Source organism: Hipposideros armiger, unplaced genomic scaffold (assembly GCF_001890085.2).
Source record: "Hipposideros armiger isolate ML-2016 unplaced genomic scaffold, ASM189008v1 scaffold_1145, whole genome shotgun sequence".
Taxonomy (NCBI): Eukaryota; Metazoa; Chordata; class Mammalia; order Chiroptera; family Hipposideridae; genus Hipposideros; species Hipposideros armiger.
The window spans coordinates 175233-187304 of NW_017732495.1; the positions used below are offsets into that span (position 1 = coordinate 175233).

The 12072-nt window shown below is 34.4% G+C and overlaps 1 protein-coding gene and 1 non-coding gene across 2 annotated transcripts in view; both read left to right on the top strand.

Moving 5' to 3' along the window:
• The window catches only part of KCNN2 (potassium calcium-activated channel subfamily N member 2), a gene marked incomplete at its 3' end in the record, with an annotated part of 243353 nt that overhangs the window by 61789 nt on the left and 169492 nt on the right, over window positions 1-12072 (top strand). The gene's annotated exons all lie outside the window — the stretch shown is intronic.
• On the top strand, window positions 8979-9052 carry TRNAT-GGU (transfer RNA threonine (anticodon GGU)). Its single transcript has one exon. It is a non-coding gene; the product is annotated as a tRNA-Thr (tRNA).

Sequence of the window (12072 nt, forward strand, 5' to 3'; positions counted from 1 at the left end):
CATTTCTAGCACCAATTCTATTTCAGTACAAATAATTATTCTGGTTGTGAAATGTGCTGTTTTCTCTTTGAACTATGAATTTTCATCATATGTCTGATGATTTTTCATTGGTCACTCATATTGAAAACAGATTTAAATAGTTGAGTACTGGTAACTGATGAAGCCTCCATTTTCAATCCTGTTGGCTTTCATCACTGTATGGTTTGAAATATTCCTGGGTGTATGGGATGAAAATAGACAGGTAGATAATGTGCCATCATGAAAGAGTGTATTCACAGCATGGATTTTATGGATGAGGTTCATCCCCAAGTTCTGGGCAGCTCCACCAGCAATGGAAAAAGAGATGAACATTTTTTATATTTAGCACTAACTGGCATTTAAAAAGTTGAGTTGGTGCTTTTTTCTAAATCACTTTCAAATTTATGGTTTCAAAGTCCTTTGAAGACTATTACAATATTATGAGTGTAGACACTGAAGCCACACTACCTAAGTTCAAATTCCTATTCTGAACTTATAAGTTGTGTAGTCTGGGTCAGGTAATTTATTCTATATTTCAGTTTCCTAATCTCTCAACTGGGGGCAATAATAGTACTTACCTAGTTGAGTTATTATGAGGACTAAATGAATTAATATATGTAAAACAATTAGAGCAATAAGTGACATAATGCTCAATAAATATTAGCTATTTCTGTGTCCACATGTGTAATCTTTTAACACATGTACTTAAAACTTTTTTTATCAATGTCTAAAATAGGACAAAATATTTTTACTTTCTCAAAGTATTAGAGTAAGCTGAGCACCACAATTCTAGATCTTTCTATGCAATAAAAAATTTTCCATTTTTATATTTTTTATGTCAAATTATTATACTCTAAAATATTCTCTTCAAATTTCTTTATTGTTGGCTTTTGTTAATAAAGTTACATTTAATCAATTAGATAATTGGCACTTGCAATTTTTTCTATTCAACAGAAATGATCTCATTTTGGCATTTAAAAGAAAGTGTTATAATTTGTAGTAAGTAGGGCAAGATATCCTTGTCTTCTGATGGTGAGAATGTTGAAGCCTGGGGAATTTTAAGTGACTTATTCAGTTATTAGCAGATAAGTATATTAAGAACTCTAGTTGAAATGTACATACCATCCATAATCAAATAAGTAATTTCAGCAGAGAAGGAAATTATAGGAAATAATCAAGTGGAAATGCTAAAAATTATGTAAGGACATAATTAAGGTTAAATGAGGTCATAAGGATTGGGGCCCTGATCTAATAGGATTAGTGTCTTTGTAAGAGACCCCAGAGAACCTACTCTCTCATAATCTCCACATGCATGCACCAATGTGAAGACATAGTAAGAAAGCCACTAACTACAAGCCAGGAAGAGAGCCCTCACCAGGCACTGAATTGGCTAGTACTTTGATCTGGGACTTCAAGCTTCCAGAATTGTGAGAAAATAAATTGCTGTTGTTTAAGCCACTGGGGTTTTTTGTTATGGCAGCAGAACAAGACTCATTCAATTGGGTGGAAGATATAGGCAATCTCAATTAGAGGAGAAAATCTGAACCAACTCATGACAGAAAGAATAGGTTGATCTGTTAGGGTACATCCAAGTGGATTAGTATTGCTAGAATAAAAACAGGACTGTGATAAATGAGGAAGAATGGCAATAATGAAAAATAATGATAAATAAAATGAGTCTATTTAATGAAAGCCCTAAAATGTGACACTGAAGAACCTGGATTTGTCTTAAAACTGTAGATGAGGATTAAGCAGGGAATTCACAAGGTGATATTTGTGGGGTTTTTTAAACTATTATTTTAAATCAATAATTGCAGGTTGTGTGAATGATGAATTTGTTATGGACATAAATTGATGTTGAGGACACCATTAGGAAGCTATTTCAGTCTTCCAGGTAATGATGAAGGCTTAAACTACTACATTAGATGTAAATATGAAAAGGTCTGAAAGGGATCTAAACACTATTGTGTAATTAAATGACAATTCAGTGTTTTCCTGGAGGTAAAATTTAAGAGAAAGGGAAATGTAAGGGATTCCTTGCAGGCAGAGATGGATCCCGATTTTTAAGGGTGTGAAGCATATACAATTTGGGGGTCCCTCTTCATGGAAAATAATGTAAAATTATAAAATAAAAAATTGCCAGGTCCCCTCCCAATTTAGCATCATGATAAATCTACCTCCACTGCAGATTTTATGCTTGAATGTGAGGGTAGATGATGTGCCACCAACTCAGATCACACAGATAAAAGGCAGGATTAGGGAGAAAGATTGTTTGGACATCCCCATGTAGACATCAGAGACACAGTTAGAGATGTTTGAAAGGGTGTTGATGTAGTAGTCTGAAATTTTTGAAATCTGAATTTCAAGAATAAATATATTAATTTAGGAGCCATCAAAGAATAAATAGGAGTTGAGACTATGAAACATAATTGGATAATCCAGAGAAGATGTGAAGACTGATAAAGTGTGAGGAATGAATATAAAATTCTTAGGAAAACTACATTTTAGTATAAGCAGAGGCTCACTGCCAGAACAGGCAACATTTTGGTTCAGTGATCTAAGGAATAAAGGCCTGAACAGCAGCAGTGACAAAGGGAATTGCGAGGAGCAGTATTATTTCACAAATTTTAGTTAACCAGTAAGACTAGAAGAACAATTTGACAATGGAGGGTTGAAAGAAGAGTGAAATAAAAATGGTAATGAGTTTCTAGTGCTTGAGCAAGTTGAGTAGGTGATATTGTCATTTACTAATATGGGAATTCAGACAGAAGAACAGATTTAGGAAAAACATTAATTTGAACTGCCTCCAGAATATCATGATAGAAATGTCTATTAGTAACTGGAAATACAGAGGGTGCCAAAAAAATGAATACACATTTTAAGAAAGGAAAAAAAACTATGAACATTGTAATACTTAATATATACCGATAACAAAATGAATACAATTCACGTTTGACTTCTGCAATTGCAAGAGGTGCTCAAAGTGGTTACCATCAGTGTCCAGACACTTCTGATTATGGCAAACTACTGTTTGAGCAATGTTGACCAAAGTGTCCTCTTGTATACATTTTTTTGGCACCCCTGCTATATCAGTTGTTGATTCTGAGCTAGATATTATCTTTTTCTTCATTTTCCAATGTAAAAAAAAAAAGAATTTCCAAAATGTTATATCTCTTGTCTAGTGTTGCATAGTAACTGGTGCTCCTATAGATGGAGAGCTCAGAATCATCAGCCAATAGGTGGTATTCTAAGCTTTAAGAGTCAGGGCATGAGCACACAATGTGATATATAGATGATGTATTTTAGAATGGTACACCTGAAACCTACCATATTTCCCCATGTATAAGGTGCACCCTTTTTCAAAAAATTTGGGGTCTAAAAACTGGGTGCTTCTTATACAGTGGTTGTAGATTTCAAATGCCGTAGATGGAGCCGAGGATGAGGCAATATATGAAGACAGTGATTCATCTTCAGACACAGATGAGGACAAGATAATGGTTGGGAGTTTTGACAGTGATGAGGAGTTGTATGAATTTTATGATGAATAAAACTTGAGTTCAATAACTTTATGTAATTTTTTTTTTTCAAATTTTGGGCCCCAAAGTTAAGGTGCGCCGTATACATGGGAGAGTCTAATACATGGGGAAACACAGTATGTAATTTTGCTAACCATTGTCACTCCAATACATTTAATTGAAAAAAAAATGAGTGGGGGCTGTTACTGGAAGAATATTCACAAGATGCCCACAGACAGAATCCTGGAGAATACAAAACACCAAGAGAGTATAGGGTGAAGAGCCAACCTAAAAGCCGTGGCTCTTCATTTCCTTCTTCCCTCACTATAGATTTACCTATTCTGCATATTTCATACAAATGATATTATATGATGTAAGACCTTTTGAGTCTGGTTTCTTTTACTTAGCATACTGTTTTTGAGATTTATCCAAGTCGTACCATGTATCAGTACTTCATTCTTTTTTATGGCTGAATAATATTCTATTCTGTGTATATACCACAATTTGTTTATCTGTTCATCCATTGACGAACATTTTGGTTGTTTATACCTTTTAGTTATTATAAATGGTGCTGCTACAAACGTGCATATATTTGTTTGAATACCTATTTTCAATTATTTTGAGTATATATCTAGGAGAATTATTGGTACATATGATAATTCTAAGCTTTTGAAGATTCACCAAACTGTTTTCCACAGTGAGTCAACCATTTTACATTCCCACCAATAATATATGAGTTCTAATTTCTTCACATTCTTCCTAATACTTTTTATATGTTTTATTTTTCTTTTCTTATTTTTTTATTGCAACCCATTGTGAGTGTAAAGTGGTATCTCATTGCATTTTGATTTGCATTTCCCTAATAACTAATGATGTTTAGCATCTTTTCATGTGCTTGTCAGCCATTCGTATAACTTCTTTGGAGAAATTTCTATTTAAGTTCTGTTAAAATTTTAATGGTGTTGTTCATCTTTTTATTATTGAGTATACCTGCTTTTTATATTCTGAAGATTAAACCTTTGTCAGGTATGCTATTTGCAAATATTTTCATCCAATCTGTAGGTTGTCTTTTTACTTCCTTGATAATGTCCTTTGATGTACAAAGTGTTTAAATTGATGAAGTCCAATTTATTTATATTTTTCTTTTGTTGCATGTGCTTTTGATGTCTGTATTTTTGGTGACTTTATTGCCAAACCAAGGTTATTAAGATATACTCGTATATTTTTTTTCTAAGAATTCTATGGTTTTAGCTTTTTATCTAGGCCTCAGACCAACTTCTAGTTAATTTTTTAAATAAGTATTAAGTGGAAGTCAAACTTCATTCTTTTGAATGTGGATATACACTTGTCCCAGCACCATTTGTTGAGAAGACTAATCTTTCCCCCACTCAATGGTCTTGGCAGCCTTGTTGAATATCAATTGGCCATAGCAATATGGGTTTATTTCTAGGCTCTCAATTCTGTTTGAACATGTGCATTGGTCTATATATCTATCCTTATGACAGTACCACACTTTTGATTACTGTAACTTTATAATAAATTTTGAAATCAGGAGTAAGTCCTTCAAATTTATTCTTTATTTTCAGGATTGTTTTGAGTCCTTAACCAGTTTTAAGATTTTTGTCTTACATTTCCATTTGAATTTAAGAGTCAGAGTTTCTATTTCTGTGAAAAAGTTTGATGGAATTTTGATAGAATTGCTTTGAATCTGTAGATCACTTTGGGTAATACTGCCATATTAGTGTTATCTTCCGATCCACAAATATAGTCTATCTTTCCATTTATTTAGGTCTTTTAAATTTTCCTTTAATAGTATCTTGTAGTTTTCAGTATGGAAGTCTTTCGCTTCTTTGGTCAAAGTTATTCCTAGGTATTTTATTCTTTTGGATGTTATTATAAATAGATTTTCTTAATTTCCATTTTGGATTATTCATTGCTGGTGTATAAAAATACATCTGATGTTCTGTGTTGGGCAAGTTTAGTAGGTGAAATTTATTTATTATTCATAAAGAATATTGGCCTGTAGTATTCTTGTCTTGTAGTATCTTTGTCTGGCTTTGGTATCAGGGTAATGCTGGCCTCATGGAGTAAGTTAGGAAGTGTTCCTCCCTGTCCTATTATTTTGGAATGGTTTGAGAAATATTGTTAATTCTCCCTTATACATTTCATAGAAATCACCAGTGAGCCCTGGTCCTAAACTTCTCTTTGTTCGGATGTTGAATATTAATTAAATATTTTTACTTGTTAAAGTAATATTCAGATTTTCTATTTCTTCTCAAATCAGTTTGACAATGAGTATATTTCTAAAAATTGCTAATATTCTGTATTTATCTTTATTATCTAGTTTATGTACAAATTTGTTGTGTACAATCTAGTTTATCTAATTTGCTGTGTACAATTGTTTATAGTATTCTATTATAATCCTTTTTATTTCTGTAAGTTCAGTAGTAATGTCTCTACTTTCATTTCTGAATTTAATTTTGTGCATCTCTCTCCTCTTTTATTAGTCAGCCTAGCTAAAAGTTTATCAATTTTGTTGAACTTTTTAAATAATAAACTTCTGGTTTTATTGATTTTTTCTATTTGCTATTCCTTGTTTCATTTATCTTCACTCTTTATGATTTCCTTCCTCTGCTAGCTTTGACTTTAATTTGCTTTTTTTTTCTAGTTCCTCAAGGTGTGAAGTTAGGATATTGATTCGAGATGTTTCTCTTTGTTAATGTAGGTATTTACATGTACAGCTATAAATTTCCCTCTGAGCACTGCTTTTGCTGCATCCCATATTTTTGCAATATTGTATTTTGTTTTCATTTGTCTCCGTTTTCCAATTTTGTTTATGATTTATTCTTTGACCTTTTGGTTAGTTAAGACTGTGCTGTTTAATTTTTTCAATAGTGAATTTAAAAATTTTCCTTCTGTTTTTGATTTCTAGCTTTATTTCATTGCTGTTGCAAAAGATACTTCATAGGACTATAATCCTTTTAAATTTATTGAGATTTGTTTTCTGGCTTAACATATGGTCTATTCTGGAAAATGTTCATGTGTATTTGAGAATAATGTACATTCTTCTATAATTATGTTTTCATAATTTAGAATACAGTTATTAAAATATCTTCATATGTGTGATATAGCAATATATGTATTTTTAATTAAAACCTTAAAAAGCAGCCATAATCTCAAAGTGTAGTAAGGCATATAAACAATATTTCAAGATACCTACATAACCTAATGTGATATAAAAATATCTGTCATTTCTGTTGGTGACAAAGTCATAGGTACTATTAATACTGCTGTGGTATTAGTAATTAAAGGAAATAATACATTTCAATCAAGGTTAGTGAAAATAAACATGCCTGTTTTTTCCTACTCAAGCTCGTAGACACACTGAATTGTATCCCCAGACCCTCAGGAGGCTTAAGGACCCTAGATTAAAAACCCTTATTTAACGGGTTAGTCCTTCAGTTTGAAGAAAAACAAAAAACACTGCTCTAAGCCATTGGATGAATGCTTTTCCTGGGGTTAAAGGAAAGAGACTAGGCAATCTCATATTGCCCTACAACATGTGATCTCCAGCCTGAAGAGGAGACATAATGCTCCCTCCTGGTGGCATGGTCCAAACTGGAATCAAACAATGCAAGTTCATCCTGGTGTCCTGATGAAAGGAAGAGGCTGAAACTCTTGCCTCTGCTGCTAATGTCATTGCTTCTGTTTAGAATATAGCTTTGGGGACAAATCCTTAGACATTCTGTAAGACTAGAAAAGAAAGTCTCATTTCTGAGGCTTAATTAGTATTTGTGCAGCCCCGAGAGGTCTCTGTTGAAATAGCTTTGGGTGAGAGGAAATTAGTGTTTTTAATTATTATCATTAAAAATGAATATTTACAGGAAATTGGGCTGAAGGCCATCTGGCCCAAGAACATTCCTCAGGGAGGTGATAAAACACTAAAAGGGTGGAGGTGGGAGCATGGTGCAAAATGGATGGAACTATTTATAGCCTCTCAAGGCTCTAGTTTAGGTCATCAACTGGAAAGGGCATTTAAAAGTTAAAGTAAACATCAATGACTCAATTGAAAGAATTAGTGTTTTTTTATTTTTTAGAGACGTTTCATGCTTTAACATTAAAATGTGATACATATTTCTTTCTTCTTCCCCCACCCCCGTGTATAATCTTCATCGTTTCTTTTAAATGTGAGATGTAAAGCAAGCATTTTAGAAATTATTCTATTTACATGTGGCCTTGGCAGGTCATTTTATTTCAGTGGCTCGTGAATAATAATTGCTCCTTAGCTACTTCCTTGGTGTTATACTGATGAAAGAGTTAGTATGGGTGTAGTTGTGCAGTATGTGGATTCTTTTTAAGCATAACTATTGCATTGTTTCAGTAATACAAACTAATGTTTTAAATATAGGTTTGAATTTGAATATGTTAACTTTATCAGCCTAATCATTTATTTTATCTACATTTCTTAATTATTATAAAATATTTACTTATAAAAACAAATCAGAAAAAGAACGATCATATGTTATTTATCATTTGTAACAGATTGACGAAAGAATACTGTTAAGACCTAGTGATAGTGCGAGTTTGGTGAAAGAGGACTGTCTCCTACTTTACTGTTGGGAAAATGAATGGATACAACACCTTTGGGAAATAATTTGCGGTTCATCTCAAGAACCTTGGAATAGTCATAACAGTAGACTTCATAATTCTACTTCTGAACAAGCTTCCTTAAAAAAATTGCAAATACAGAAAAATCTTTCTCTGCAAATATATTTACCACATTATTTATGAAGTTAAAAACTGAGCTAATATAAATATTACATAAAGGAGGATGGGTTATATAAAGGATGCAATATTTGTTTGGCCTTAAAAGTAATATGTATTAAGTGTTTGTAATAATGTGGAAATTGTTCAAGTAGTTATGCAGTATATAACAAGTAAAGTGTGTTAGCACAGTGGTAAAAGCAAAAGCCCTTGGCTATGTACTTGAGCAAGTTGCTTAACCTCCCTATGTCTCAGTTTCCTTATATATAAAATGGAAGTGATAGAACTGACAGTAACTCCTTTGTATAATGACCATGAAAATTAGGACTTATTATATGTCAATTGCTTAAACAGTACCTGGCATGGAGTAAGTGTTAGATGTTAGCTGCTATTATTATCATCATTACTGTAGGCTTGTCTCAGTAGACTCAGGGGAAGAAGCCAGTAGATGCCAGCAAAGAATATGAGTTATTTAATGTGGCCAAAAGATCCCACTTACTGCACAAAGATGGCTTTGCTGGGTAAAAAACACAGAAGTACTCACAGTCAGACGACCAAACTCCCCTTGACTTCCACCTCCACAAAGGCCAATGCTCGCCAGTTTACCAACTGCAAACCACTGTAGCTATCTCAGCACATTCCTAAGGGATCACTAGGAGGTCAAATGTTGAATTTAGGGGTGACCAGTTAGCTCAGGTGGTTAGAGTGTGGTGCTGGTAACACCAAGGTTGCTGGTTCGATCCCCGCATGGGCCACTGTGAGCTGCGCCCTCCCTAAAAGAGTCACCTATGCCATTGTAGCATGAAAGCAATGTGTAACCAATGACCATGGCTGTTCCCCAATAAAATAAAATAAAAAAAAGTTTGGGTCAGCTTTTTAAGTACGTATATCTTTCCCTTAGCAGGCCCAGGCTTTAGGGATGTGAAATTTATTTTTGAAATTACATGTTTAATGAATAAACCAGGATAAAAATGATGATACAAAATAAAATATGCTATAATAAATAGTCCTGAATAGAAACCAAGAATCAAAATAAAGAAACTAAAATGTACCCAGAAGTTGCTCTAGGGTAGTAAGATCATGGATGATTTATTTTGTCCTGTTCCAAATTTTCTGTTTTCCAAAGTTCTATAATTGGATGTACCATATATGAACTAAAATGCTAACTGAAAGAATGGCAGTGGTAAGGTTTTCTGTAGCATGTGTAACAGCTCTCTTTGGTGGGCTCACTTCAGGTATACAGTGTTTTGCACGAGGAATTTCTATAATATGTTGGCAAGAATATAGCCAAGCCACATTTGATCAGTATCAATATAAATTAAGATTCTTTCATTTAAAAGTATCAGAAATACCTTATGGAACCTGAATAACAAATAGAGGGAATTTATTACTAATTAATCCAGAGGGTAAAGATTAATTTAATGGCTTAATAATGTCATCAAGAATTCCATCCCTTCCCCCCCTCTTCCTTCCCCCATCTCCCTCCTTCCCTTCCTTCTTTTCTTCCTTCCTCCCTTCCTCTCTTTCATCCATTCTTTTATTTGTTTTTGTCTTGTTTTCTTGCTCTTTCTACCTCTGCTTCTATGAAGTTGGTTGTATCCTAAGCCTGCCTCCTCTGTATCTGCCAGCAACAACCAAGACTACAGCTCTCCTCATTCACACATACACAAATGCCCTGATTGGACTAGTTTAGGTCACATGGTCATTCCTGAACCAATCACTTTGGCTAGGAGAATGGCATGCACTCTTGGCTTAGGCCTGAGCTTTATGCTTATTCTTGAATCAGTTACTGAGCCAAAGTACATAGGATTATCCTGACTGTTTCAGAGTGTAATCAGTATTTGCTTATTTAATGTGCCCCCATTTCTAAATGCTTAAAAAAAATGTTTTAAAATGCGAAAAGCATAAAAAAGGGAGTTAGGAGCTCTCTGCTTTCCCCTTTTCCTTCTGCTGTTTTTCCTCAGGGATTAGTTTAAATTCAGAGAAGACAGATATTAATGTGTCTACCATCCTGTGGTAAGGCTGTGTCTTCTATCCTCACTGGCCTCCGCTGAGATGCAACCTGTCCCCGGGGGTTCCATCACTCTGCCTTGGCAACCACATTTGATTATCCAGAGTCTCCTGTCATGAGGTCCTTAGGCTCTGGGCCTTCCAGTTCATTGTCAGACACTTCTGTGCCCCTTTGAGGGAACCATGGCAACCCAAGTAAGTTGCAGGAACTTTGTGAAGCTGTGTCCATACATACTCAGTCATTTCCCACTCTCAGTCATTACTCTGTTTATAGTGCCATGTTGGAAAGTAACCACCCACCGCGATGAGGCTTTCAGTTTCTTGGGCTAATCCTGGAAAGCCTTCCCAAATGGGGTTTTGTTGTCCACCGCGTTCCTGTTCCCTGTACTCAGCCTTCCTATTCTTTTCATAGTCAACATTTCTTCCCCTTTTTACAACATTACAACATCATTAGTCCTCTCTCTCAGAACTTTTTTTGGACTTATACTTTATGACCTCTTCCTTCAGAGCCTGGCTCTTGGTTCTCTTGGTTTCCAAGCAAAGTTTTTAAAATTCCCAAAACTTTTTACTCTCTTGCCCAGCCCCTTGCATTTAAAAGTGACTTTCAGGACTGTAACTATAAATGTTTAAAAATCTGCTTTGGAGTTCAAAAGCCTAGAAATCAACTCTTTGTTCTCATTGAGTTCTTTTCTTCCCTGGGGCAATAGATCTCAGTCTCCCAGTCTAGTTTTAATTGCAGAAGGCCTTTAGGGTAAAATACAGACTTAAAGCAATTGCATTGAAGAATATTTTAAAGCATTGTCTTCCTGTCATAATAAGTGCCAAGAATCATGAAGACATTCAGCACTATAGGGGTTCAAAGAAAAGAGAAATTAAGTTCTAGCAAGGGAAATCAGATATTACTCATGAAAATATTGGGACTTGAGATAATTTTTAAAGAATGGGTAGAAGTTTGATAAGAAATGGAAGAGATATATTTTTGGTGGTTTGCCTTTGTTGTAATAAATTGGATAGTAGGATATATACTATGATGAACTGCTCCTTTAGCAAACCCCAGACAGGAGATGATCCATATATTTCTAGTTATAATTATTGATTGCAAATATTATTTCCCTCAAGAGGGCACTTGTCTTAATCCAATTGGGCTACTACCGTGTTTCCCCCCAAAAAGATCAGATCTTATATTAATTTTTGCTCCAACAATCTACATTTATTCCTTTATTCATGTACAAAAATCTCCATTTATTCAAATAGTCATGTCTGGCTGATGATCTTAACTGGGGCTTAAGATTGGGGTGGGGCTTATGTTATGAGCATCCTGAAAAATCATGCTAGGGTTATTATAAATAAAACTGGTTAGGTCTTATTTTCAGGGAAACACGGTATAACAGAATATCATAGACTGAGTTGTTTATAAACAACAGGAATTTATTTCTCACATTTCTGGATGTTGGTAAATCCAAGATCAAGGTGCCCATAGATTTGCTGTCTAGTAAGTCCTGCTTAACATTTCATAGAGGGCTGTATCCTCTCTGTGTCCTCACATAGCAAGAAGGGGTGAGGGAGTTCTCTGAGGTCTTTTTTTATAAGGGCACTTATCCTATTCAGAAAGGCTCCACTCTTATGACCTGATTACCTCCCAAAGGTCCCATTTCCAAATACTACCGTATTGAGGGTAGGATTTCAACATATTCATTTTGGAGGGACAGATACATTCAATCTATAAAAGTACTTCACATAATTCTCATCAACTGCAGAAAGTATT